The sequence below is a fragment of the Falco peregrinus genome, chromosome 2, assembly GCF_023634155.1.
Source record: "Falco peregrinus isolate bFalPer1 chromosome 2, bFalPer1.pri, whole genome shotgun sequence".
In the NCBI taxonomy this organism is placed as follows: Eukaryota; Metazoa; Chordata; class Aves; order Falconiformes; family Falconidae; genus Falco; species Falco peregrinus.
The window spans coordinates 29,253,189-29,264,727 of record NC_073722.1 but is presented as its reverse complement, the minus strand read 5'-3'; the positions used below and the strand labels follow the sequence as shown (position 1 = coordinate 29,264,727).

The 11,539-nt window shown below is 34.1% G+C and overlaps 1 long non-coding RNA gene across 2 annotated transcripts; it reads right to left on the bottom strand.

Moving 5' to 3' along the window:
- Positions 1 to 222: 222 nt before the first annotated feature.
- On the bottom strand, positions 223 to 5,911 carry LOC114013809 (uncharacterized). 2 transcript variants are annotated; one of them, XR_003557019.2, is made up of 3 exons: positions 5,728 to 5,911; positions 2,865 to 3,025; positions 223 to 2,292 (listed from the first exon to the last, which is right to left on the bottom strand). It is a non-coding gene; the product is annotated as an uncharacterized LOC114013809 (long non-coding RNA). The 2 variants fall into 2 exon arrangements; XR_003557018.2 differs by having other exon boundaries at positions 2,865 to 3,022.
- Positions 5,912 to 11,539: the final 5,628 nt, after the last annotated feature.

Here is an 11,539-nt window from a genome sequence, read left to right as displayed (position 1 = left end):
CATTTCTTGCAAAGTTTGAAGTGGGGAAAAAGGAAAATAAAAAGTTTATTGAAATTTTTTTTAGGATTCTCTTCCTTGTTTCTAAATATTAATCTATATTAAAATAAAGTCATTTTTTTAATCAATGTGAAGTATGTTTTTAGATATCAGACCAAAATATTCTCACATACTTTTAATGTTATAAAATCCATAAACTCAGAGAAAAAGAAAAAAAGCATAAGGTTTGAATTTTCTAATGTCATGTGCTATATTTAAAAATGTAAATATCAACAAGGTACAGAGAAATTAAATAAACTGCAGGTATGCCTAGACTTGAATTAGGTTGATTACCTCACACTCCTTTCCTCAATTTGTCATAAACCACCTTCTTTCTAATCCTTTCTGTTTCTCTATATTTTTGATCGGTTCTAGCCTGATATTTTCACAGTCCATTTTAATACGTATTTTTTCCAGAAATTCTTCTGAAATGTGAACCAGTACTAACAAAATATAAGTTCAAGTTTCAATTCAATGCAATTTCAATAGATTCATGTACAAAACTGGATCGCATAAAAGAGTTTATTTGCCTCCCTCAAGTCCACTCTCCAGACATAAAAACTTAGCACAACCATTACACACACTGGTAATTTTTATTCTCAGTTTATTTGGTTTCTTCTTGTCTATTGTAATAAAACGTGGTATGTGGGAAAACAAAGTGTTCCAGATATTCTTTTGGCTTAAACTAAACTCTTGCTTTATCACACTGGGTACAAAACATTCACTTTGAACACTCTAGGTGGTTTTATTCACAATGGTGCCCTGTCTCATAAAATTAATTTCTCAGACATGTTCTATAGTAGACTAAGCAAATCCTTGATGGTTTCTGGAGGCTTTACAATAGCCTAGGAAATGTCACATTCTGCTGTGGTATGTTACACTTGTAATACTAGTGTCAGTAGTAATAGAACTATAGCTGTAGTCATTATAATCAAACTGTAAAAATAATGACACTGTGGAAATATATTTTCTTTCTCCCCAAGGATAGTTTCGGAGGGTTGTTCTACAAAGGGCTCTATGGACATATCTGAAATGACTGGTGAGATTCCTCCTATAAAATATTGTGACTATCACAGCACAGAGCTGAAGAAGCTATATATAAAGTGTGCTTATCAAGGACTTTTGGAATAGGTTCCCTTAAGATATCTATAGTTTCTACAACAGGAGAAAAATTCAAACATAACATTATTTAAGGAAGCAGTCAAGAAAGGCGAAGTGCTGTAAGACAGAGCCTAGCAAAGCATGATTTTAATGCTTACACAGGCTGGAAATTAAAACATCAAAAAATCAAACTTCTCAAAACAGAGATTAAGTCCATTCTAGCATGTGGGTCAAATCAAGTAATTATCTGACATTTTAATTGTAACATTTGAAGCAGCCTCAGTACAGAACACTCATCTATATAGTTTTGTGTGTTTTATTCCAAGCTTCATTTATGTAGTGCACAATCTTTAGTTTTCTCCTTCAAAAGATGGGATCAAACACATAAAGACAGGTAAATGATTTTGTGAAAGGCTATGAGATGAGGTTCACAAAGAGTCTTGGGCATGAAGATGATAGCTCTCATAATGATTAATTCTCTGCCCAGCTCTGCAAATTCTCAAAGCCGGTTATAGACACTTAGGTTTCCAACTGTCACAGAAATCTTACTTCCCCCGCCCTTCAACAAGAATGATGAAGGACACTTTCTTCTTCAGCCTTGCCTATTTGTGATTAACAGCTTTTTTAGATGTGCACTGATATTATTTCAGACCAAAAAGAAACTCAAAGTTCATACTGCTGAGTAAAGGGTTATTGATTTAGCATAGTAAAGATAGTTTCTATCCTTTTTCATTGATGTCTTAGAAGCAAAGAGGTATGTGTTTTGCAGGAGCTATCTGGCATGGCATGACAGCATTTTTATTTAAACCAATGAATCTTAGTTGGCTTTAAATGAAATATAGAATTAGAGCTGCCCAACTCTGACAAAACAACTTCAAAAAATGACACCACTGTCAATGCTTAAATAACTTTACAACCAAAACTCTTATGCTTATAAACTCTTAGGCATGCAGGCAGTTCTGCAGCATTGTTGCTGATTTTTAAATGTGACTTTAATTCCTACCACACTGAAAACTCTGAAGCACCCCTTTTCATCTGGCTCGCAGACCTAGCTGAGGACTCAGTCAGGAAAGAAAATAAGGTCATAAAACAACACCGTTTACTTGTGAAGAGAAAAACAGACAATAATGCCTTTGACTTCCACCTCCTGAAGTGCTAAAAAGGGAAAGATCAAAAACAAAATAGAAGAATTAGAAAGAATAGAATTGAAAAAAATAACAAAAAGAAAAAAATATTATATACAAATTTAAGGCAAATGACCTATATGCCTAGTTTTTAAACTGAATATTTCTTCCCTCACTGAAACACACAGTTTGTTTGCCCTGGGAGAAAACTGTCTAATAAAGTATTAGATAGCAACCAGTAAAAATACCTTGTTATTAAGTATATAAAGCTATCATATCCCGGCATTTTTAAGAGTCCAGGCCCTAGAAATACAGTGATGACCTAGGAATCTTCCCGGCCATTTTGGAGTTTATATATGGTACAGAATACAAAATAAACAATAATGCTAAAACTCATTGGCAAAAGTACAATAAATTTCTCAAACTAAAGTTTTTCCCAACTATGTCATATGCAGTCTTGAACATTATCATTATACATTTAGATCTCCATTTCCAAACCAAGTTTAATATAATATAAAAGCATTGATCTATTATGAATTATTATGGTAACATGTATTTTCCCCTAGCATTTCCAAGAATATTAAGAACAATTTATAAAAATACCTGAGACCTGGAAGACTGAAATCAGTTTGTTATGTTGTTATGTTTTTCAGTTTTCTTTGCATCATACTTTACATATAGATGACTTTCATTAAACAAGTAAGTTCTTTAAGAAGTCCGTTTCCTCAATGGGTAACTGGTAGCAGTTCAATGTATATTATCTGCTGGTAGAGAAAAGTAAGGAGATGCAAATGCTTTTCTCTGGGTTAATATATCATACCAGTAACCTATTAAAGAAGTTTGATCGTTATGTGACATGGTAACTATGCTTTTTTTGTAGCTAGAAGTGCTTAGTTGTGCATCTCTGTCATCACTCTCAGCATGTCATCCAAGCTAATGATGCAGCAAAGTGCTTTTGGTTTTTTTGATGCTACAGTGTGAAATTGCTTTTTAAAGTAAAAAAAGCAACTGAATATTTTAAGTGACACAGCCTATGCACCCTTGAAGACATGCAGGTTACCTCAAAATGGATTTACATAACATTTCTGTGTGATTAATACTGTGAAGCAATAACTTCCTCAAGTATATTTATTTGGCAGATTCATGAGGTTTTTAATGGATCTAGATTCAGTATTTCCATGAAGCAGTGACATTGGCTTTTATGTGAAAGACATGTTGCTAAGCTGTGCACTTTATACCAAGGGGCAGCCAGCACTGGAGTCACCAGCACTTATGTCAACAGCTACTGTGGATTAGAGAGCAACAGCACATGCATTCATGGGAGACTGAAATTAGCAACCTAATCATATTCACATATGAAGGCAGACAATTCAACTGTTACTTATATAAGGCTATATTCTGCCAGCTGACCATGAATAAGGAAGATCAGCATGAGTTTAACTGTTAAACTATTGCTTATTTTAACAATAATTTCTAACTGGAAACTATTACTTAGAATGAGAAATTAATAACAGTAAATCTTAAAGCTGTAGCCCCCTAAGCTAAACTGCCATTAACGAAAGAGTTAGTTATAAAATTGCTGAGAATCTGACCCTCCCAATATAAAATACATTTTAGACAAAACCTGTAAAAGTAGGAATTTGAGTGTATGTAGTGCATGTGTGGATCATATAAAAAAATAAGTAAATAAGAATAAAAAAGTCTGGTGTATGTTTACCAAAAACTGATCATGTTAAAAAGGAAGGTGACAATCAGACCCCACTGATGGTGTTAAAAAGGAAAATTACAATCAAGATTAAACAATAAACAGTGAATACTGAAGAGACTGTTGCAACAAATTAGAAGTAAAGCTGAAAGGTAATATAAAAGAACATGAAAATCATTAATGTTGGAGTAGACACCATGTAGAGGAAAAAGCAGTAGTGGGAAGCTGGTTTGGTACTGCCAAACTTCTACCAAGGCTGGAGAGGGTAGTCTTTCCATCAGATCCTGTGAGCAGCCTGCACTTGTTCCTGGAGTGGCAGTACTGGGTGCAGCGTGTGGGGACTCACAGCCTGGGGGTGGTGGGGGGTGATGTGACCCTGTCACTGGCATTCACATTACCAAGTTGTAGGGAACAGCACGGGTGCATATAAAGCTGGAGTAGCCCCATCTCCAACACAGATGTGTGGTAGTAGGGGACCCTCCGGTGCCAGGAGAGAGATATCCACTTGTAGCCCACGTATATTGTGAGAGTGTGTGTGGCCCCATAACTGTGAATGGATATTTGTATAGGTTTAGAATTTGCTGGGATTGTTTATAGAAGGCTGTTTAAATATCTGTAGGTGTTTATGAACATTTTGTAGGTGGCTAGTATTGTGGTATACCTGTTTTACTACTGATACTGATCCTTCTCATGTGGTTCATTGATTGCTGGTTAATTATAGATTGTTAATAATGTATAAAATGCTTTGATTTTTATTTGATTTAACTACCTAAACTGAGCAGTTTTTCTTTGGGACACAAATGAATAGGAAAGATACGGCAAAAATAAGTGTCACCCCTCATAGGTGAAAGGAAATGAATGCAATTGAGAGTATAGTGTAACAGTTTATGTAATTGATTTACCACTGTAGTGCAAAGAACTGATAGAGACAAGTCATGCCCCCTGGTACTCCCTTTTATTTTAAGCAGAATCAACTCTAATAGCAGAAACTGGAAAAGAAGTTAAGGGCAAAAATCTTGAAAAGTACTGAGATCCCATTTGAAATTACCAAGATTTAACAGGACCCTGTAAGAAAAATGCACTTAGATTCATATAGCCCATATAATTGTTTTACTTATGCTCAATATATTCTTTTGTGTAAGAACTGCAGCCCAGCAACGTCTTAAAATACATGCATTTTCAGGATTTCACTTTTGAATGTGTTAACTTCACATCTGCTCTCAAGTTTAAAGACTACTGTAAAAACTTTGTGAATTTTCACAATTGTTCCTAGATATTTGAAAGTATTTCATCAAATGAGTGGCTGATAACTAAGGGACTTGACAACCCAGAGACTGTACAAAGGTTTTCTGCAGATCTTTAAATATGAGGTTTTGAATATCCACAACCCAAGATAAGTAGATTTTCTGGATATTACTATTCACTTAAATACCTACATAATCTCAATTTTTTAACAAGATCTTGATAACTAGAAATTTCCAGTGCTAGAATAGCAACATTTTCTAATAGGATGTTGCACCTACTAAAACAGTAACAAGTTAATAATTAATCTTTATCTCTCACTTTTGCCAGAGATTTCAGTTTTTATTGTTTTCCTACTTCTGACGTTTATGATGTTACTCTGTGAAAGAACTACTAATGTCCATGAAGCTGCAGAGGTAACAGCAAGCTCTTGTTCAGTCACTATCATGAATTCCTATGTATCACCTATATGATGTAGCATGAGGCAGTTTCTCTATGTAAAATTTTGTATTTTTTTACCTTAGGGGTCTTGAAAGCCCTCCTGCTGGGGCCTTGTGTGCCAGGGCTGGGGTCCCAGCTCAGCATCAGCATGGCCATGGGCAGTTCTGTCCTGCTGATTGCTGAGGCGAAAGAATCTCAGGTGCCCAAAGGAGCTGTGGCCAGGACTGACCCTGTACAGATGGGGCCAGCCCTACACACTGGCTGAGGCTGTGGGATCAGCCCTAGCTGGTAAGTTCTTGCCCTGCCACCCTCAGGAGCATCCCCAATGGCTCCTGGTATCCTCGCCCCCAGGGAGCCTCTAGCTCCAGCTGTGCACTGACTACTATTTACTATATCTTTTCCCATAAGTCCTCCTTTAAGTGGTATTCTCAAGAAATATGTGGCAGAAATACATCATTCCACAGCTTCTGCTCACATTAACATTCATTTTGTAACATGGATCTGACCTTGTGAAATGTCCTTCAAAAGGTTAATATGAATCTCCAAAGCCTCTTTGGGTTTAAGTCCAAAACCTGGGATTATCCCTGTTTAAATCAAGGCTATGGATTAATGAACATAATTTAAAGTTATTTGTTTAATTGCAACATTCTGGCATCTGTTGTGTTTTAATTTAAGTTTATGATTTTATAAAAACCCAACTTGTTTTCAGTTGGCATATTTAAACTTAAAGTAAAAATATACTTTTTGCATCATGACTACATCATTGAAAACTACTTTATTTATTCTCCTTTTGCATAGGTAGTATGGTACATTTAGGTTTTCTTTTCTTTCACTTTTTTGTTATTTTGTTTTGTTTCTGTTTGAACAGCTTGCATGATCTTTCCAGCATTGTGTTCATTCATTTGGTATGCTGATCTTTTTAATACAACAAAACTACCATTTTCAAATTTCTGGTCACTCAGGAAGAGTTTCATTGCAAATGAAATTTACTGTACTGAACAAATTAGATACTTTCTTGGAATTTTGAATTCCCATTCTGAAATGTGAGGGGATAGGATGTGGAAGTGGGACACATTTTATCCTCACTGACATTGTAAAAGATATGCGAAAAATAAATCAAAGGGCGAAGAGGAAACAATGGATCAAAAAATTAATACATTTTACATAATTAACTGAAAACCAAATCAGATTATTAAAGAAAAAGTGGGGGGAATTATAAAACCATGATAGATTTGATTTTTATCTGCCATTTACTCATAAAACTCTAAAACAGTAATAATAAATAATAACACAACTAAGAGTACATGTTTCTGTTAAGTATTTCCAGAGGAATGGTCTCCAGATGAAGAGAAACTAAGTAGATTAGAGCTCTTTACCTTGTGAAAAGGATAAAGACCATATATAGCAGAAGTGCATGCAACTGTGAACAGAAAAGGAGGTAAATAAAAAATATTTATCAAGAGCTAATTAAAGAACATGTCTGTTCTGTAAAATCAGTAGACATTAGGTTAGAATTTTATTTTTTTAAAAAAAAGAAAACAAATATTCTTAACTGGGAATTGTTTGGTATAGATAATTTTTAACAATCTCGGAGAATAAGTAATTTAGGAACTGTGAAACACAATAGTCTGATGAACCCTTCAGCTCAGGAAATCTCTAGGCCACTGGCTACTGTACTCTGGGATGTTATATTTGGGAAAAGTATAATCCTATTCATGCTCTTTTTTTTTTAATTATTATTCCTCTTCCTCTAATTTTTTCTTATTATTCTCTTCCTCTAAGATTTTCTTATTGGCTGCTGTCAAGAGACACTGGGTTAAATGGTCTTTTGAGTAGTATCTGTAGAAACACTAAACTGAGCGTGAGTTTGAGTCTGCAACCTTGGTGTGATTTTTTTCCCTGATTCTAGAGCCCATGCTGAACTTTTGTTAACAATTTAAAATATTACCTAAACAAAGTCAGGTATCTTAATAATTTGACTAGCAATCAGTACTTTTCAGCTCAGATAATATGCAGATACTCAATGAGAAAGGAAATGATAAAGATCATCCTCCAGAATTCAGTGACAAATAACCAGGATATGCTCAAATCCTTCACACAGAGGGAATGCACAGTGGAGCTACTTCCTCATGGGGAAATAATAGCCTGTGGTATATTGGTTAGAAAGCAGACAGAATCTTGCCAGGATTCCATTTGTAAGAAAAAAACTAAATGTGGCAAACCTTACAAGAACTCAGAGGACTGATAATGTTTGGTATTTACCCCAAGCCTACAGAAAGGCCACCAAGTCTCAAAAAGGGACTGGATTTAAGTTGTAGCTTTCTATTTATGATTTTCTCTTTAATAACTGAAGCAATACTCTTATATTCATACAGGTTTTTTGGTGTTCTGCACACACAAGGGGGAGATACATTTAGGTAGTTAGCTGCCTAAAAATTACAGATTGTGAAGACTGTGGCTGTTAAACACATTTTTCAATCTAGCCATAACAATTTTTAACATAGACACATAAGAGTATGTGAATACATTTTTTTCATCATCCACAAAACTTATTTGATGGTCAAGGAATTGGTATTGCAATAAACACATAAAAATAGTACAGGAATCTAGGCAAAGAAAGAATAATATAAACAAAGAAGCTCTTTGAAGACAAACAATTTTGACCCACAATTCAGTTTGATGAAGTGTCTGAAATTTTTATAAGCATAATGGGATATTTAAAACAGTTTCAATATAAATATTTCTTATACAATACAGCTCTTTCTGGTTTAATGAAATAAAAGGCATGTGTAACAAGAAAATTTTTTTAAAAATACGTTAATCTATAAATGAAGACAATAAAATTTGAAATGCATAGTTTTTTAAAGTTATATCAAATATTAATGTTAAATGAGGTTAATTGTGGTTAAAATACAACTTTCTCTGAACTGCATATTTATTTTTTGAAAAGTAAGGTTATTCTGAACTTTTTGTCTGTTACATCAGCAGTTTATACTTCAATGCGCAAGAAATAATCGTTATTTTCCACATTTAGAAAGAAGACAGCAACTTTTTTTTCTATTTTTTAATTTTTGGGGGGGAAATCACAGAAACTATGGTCACAGAATTTCGATTAGGATGCTGAAAAAACATTATCACGTATACATTGTTGAAATTATTAAGTCAATAAACCATAGTTACAATTAGGTGTGATACAGAATACATTGTCCAGAGAGGCTGTGAAGTCTCCCACCCTGGAGATACTCAAAAGCCATCTGTACATCATCCTGGGCAACCACTTCTAGGTAGCTCTGCATGAGCAGGGAGGTTGCACATGACCTCCAGAGGTCCTTTCCAACCTCAACCATTCTGTGATTCTGTGAAAATACAACCTCACTCAGCTCAAACATTAACAGAACTTACCTAATCCTTGAGAAGGTAAGTTCAGCTGAAGAAGATTGTGCCTAAAATAGGAAATTTCTGGCTTACCTTGAAGCACATCTTAAATATTTTGCCTAAACATGTCTTATATTTAATATGTTCAGTTCTGGTTCTTTCCTATGTTGGAACTTAAGTATTTTAGGCAAGCTGTGTTACCACAAAGACTACACTATGAGCACTGGACTTCAGAATAAAATTTCTTAGATTACGTAATTGTGATATCAAGCCATATATGTTCTGAATGTTCTCCCAGTTGTACTCAGGTGCAATGGGTGAAATACCCATTCCATCTTAAGCATGTGCTCCTCATTTTTCTTTAAAGAACATTAGGATAAATTTAATGATAAGCATGTACTTAAACACTTCACTTAATAAAAATAAAAAAATATATAAAAAAATCTATTATGAAAGGTCATGGGTCAAATTTCAGCAATCCACCAGTATGGTGTGCACAACATGTTGCCTGTTAACTAGCGGAATGCAACAAGAAAAATGGTTTTAGTCTGATTACCTTAAAAGTGCCTTCATTTTCCCAGCCTCTATGAGCAAAAAGTCAAGACAATTCAGAGATGAGTTCAAGCATTCAGCCCAGAACTATTGGAAGGACATCTGACCTGACTTGTTACCACAATCTTTAGGCACAATAGAAAGATGGTGAGTGAATAAATGAAAAACCTTAGTTTGAAACACTTTTAAAACCTTTAGTTAGTTTATGGTGAATTCTATATCCTTTTCTTTATGTAGTTGAACAGCCTCAGAGAGTTAGGGAAAAAACAACTTTTGTATCCAAATCTAGTAGCACTGAAACTGTGCTACAGGATACTGTTAAATTAATGGCTAATAGCCTGGAAAACTCCAAAACTTGTATTAGTTCCATATTTAATTGGTATTTTTATCATTTTTACTATGGATTTGCTGTTAGCTTTATTCTAGGAGGTCACAGGTCAATGAAATGTCATTGTAACAAAGGAAGATTAAGTATATTTTGTAATCCAGTTTTCATTGTACTAACAGTTATTCAGTACATATGGCATGTACACCACGGTCTCCACAGAAACTTCCATTACCTAGTATATTTGTCATTACTTCGTTTCCAGAATACAGCATTCATTATGTGCCCAACAGCACAACAATAATTCAGGATCTGACAGTACTTCCATTATAAAACTCTATTACAAGAGGATTTTTAATACTTCCATAAAATTTCAGTCTCGCTGAAATTTACCACGGAGTGTTTCAGCCTGAGAATGAATATGCATTTGCTAGTTTGTCAAAATTTCAATAATTAAAAATAAATAATTCAGAAATTTAAAAATGTATCCGAACCCCTTTTTGGGTAACTATTTTTTTCATTAATAATGAAAATTTTCCATTTGAATAAACTAATTTTGTAAGAAATTATGAAGGTTGAGTAAGAGCAGTTTATAACAAACACATTTAATGACAGTATTGAATTAATTAGTTTTGATACAGAAAAGATACTGCTTTCTTTCTAATTCAGCAGGCAAATTGTTGTAAATTTCTTTTCACTAAGCAATTGGCATAATATCAGCATGTGCTAATTTTTATTAATTCATATTTTTCAGTGAAAACATGTTACATATTTAATTTATATTTTATTGGTTGTGTAGTCAGCAATTATTTTGAGGATGAAATAGGGTCAACCACTTTGTCAGCCAGACAGATAAAGTAAACGAAACAGTCAATCAATAATAAAAACCTACTTAAAATGGCATATCACCCTACTTCCCTTTTGCTTTTTTAATGTAGAACTTGAAGGACGCTAGCAATCAGCAATTTCAAGTTTTTTAAAGGACAGCAAGAATTAATTGAATGATTTAAGTGTTCAGCATGATTTGGGATTATGAGACCAAAAGGTGATAAAAGGACCTTTATATTTCAAAAGGACAAAGCTGAACTAGAAAGATGGTGCATTTATATCACCATCAGGAATGCATCCCATTATTTCTATAGTTTGTGAAATCAGTTTCCTCTGAATCTCTCAGGGATAATTCACCTAAATTAGCATTAGCTTTAGAAGGGAGCTGTGATCTGAGTGCTGCTCTTTTAGTTTAGTTGAAGAGAAAAAACTAAATTTAATTTATTTGGTGACCTTTGTCAATTTCAGACTTGAATGACTTTCTTTCATTTCAGTCCTTCCTAGACTCTGGGCAGGAACATTTACAGGTGTAAATGGTGATTGCCTTATTCACAGCAATAGACATAGAACCCTGGGGCTCTTTTGTGCTTCTTTTGCAGTGTAAGCATAGGATAAAATGTTCAAAAGAATGGTGTTGAAAAATCCAAGTTAGCTAATGATTAGACTAGATACAATTACACTAAACCTCTATTTCTGAAAAAAAGGACTAAATTTGGGAGGAGTTAAAGGTGGGAAATCTAAAATAAATTTGTGCTGTGTTAAACAGTTTTTATTTTAGAGGAGCAGGACAGAACATATTTCAACGAGAGT